General features: G+C 44.2%; 1 pseudogene; it reads right to left on the bottom strand.

The window, feature by feature from the left end:
- Positions 1-444: 444 nt before the first annotated feature.
- Positions 445-1,135, bottom strand: part of LOC105522859 — a 61,871-nt pseudogene continuing 61,180 nt past the window's right edge.

Below are 1,135 nucleotides of genomic sequence, written 5' to 3'. Positions count from 1 at the left end.
AGCCACTGTGCTGGGCCCTAGCAATGTTATTTTGAAAGGAATCTTTTTTCTCCTGAGCAGCAGGTCTCAACAGTGGGCTTAAAATATTCAGTAAACCATGCTATAAACAGATGTACTGTCAGGCAGGCTTCGCTGCTCCTTTAATAGAGCACAGGCAGAGTAGATTTAGCATAATTCCTTTTTTTTTTTTAACTAGGCAAAGAACTTTATTAACCTTTGTTTCAAACTTGATTCCCAGACTTCTTTGGCTTAATTAGCTGCAAAGAATGAATTGTGTATAAGCAAAAACTGAAAAGAGCTGCAGTGTCCAAGGGGCTTGGACTTAAAAATATTAGAGATCTAGATTTTATCAGATCCATAAACAAAAATTTCTTAAAAAGCAGTCATAATATAAAATAGTAGCTCCCAGTAACTTCAAGTTTTATCTTCAGAAGTTGACTCAATTCAGTTTGCCTCATTCTTGGAAGCCTCATCAAAATTCTCCACAATATCTGGAACTTCATCATCATCCTCCACTCCAGTAGCAAGTGGTGCTTTTCCATCCACAGATTGTTTGGGCAGAGCTTCAGTCAGTCGCCTTAAACTAGTCAGACTGCCTGCACCAAGCTCGTTTAAGATGCTGAGTAGCGTTTCTGTCAGCTGCTTTGTCTCAGCATGGCTTGTAATGAATGGTGAAAGTGTTCACTGCCAGAGATGCCCGAACCTTAGGGTGGTTAAAGTGGTCACTGTTCCTTGGTTTGTAAACATATTCAACTCTTCAATACCGGAGATACTGTTTACCCCTAACTTCTTTAAGAAGAACTGAAGTTTTTTAACATCCGCTGCGGCTGCTCTATGAACCACCTTCTTTCTGCAAGAAGTTCCTTTCCCACCAGTGCGCGCTTGTGCCTGCAGTTTGTGAGTTTTTCCTGGTTCATGATTGTTTCATCCTGTCGGAGCGGATAAGGGGCTGCCCGGGGGACTAGGGTTCGTGCTCCGCGAGTCTTGGGTGGACCAGCTGAGATTAGGCGCACACACCAATTTCACGTAATTCTTAAGGGCCTTGGCCGGGCGCGGTGGCTCAAGCCTGTAATCCCAGCACTTTGGGAGGCCGAGACGGGCGGATCACGAGGTCAGGAGATCGAAACCATCCTGG

This window comes from Colobus angolensis, unplaced genomic scaffold (genome assembly GCF_000951035.1).
Source record: "Colobus angolensis palliatus isolate OR3802 unplaced genomic scaffold, Cang.pa_1.0 Scaffold442, whole genome shotgun sequence".
Lineage (NCBI taxonomy): Eukaryota > Metazoa > Chordata > Mammalia > Primates > Cercopithecidae > Colobus > Colobus angolensis.
Note: the sequence above shows the minus strand (reverse complement) of the source record. Positions and strands in the feature narration are given on the sequence as shown.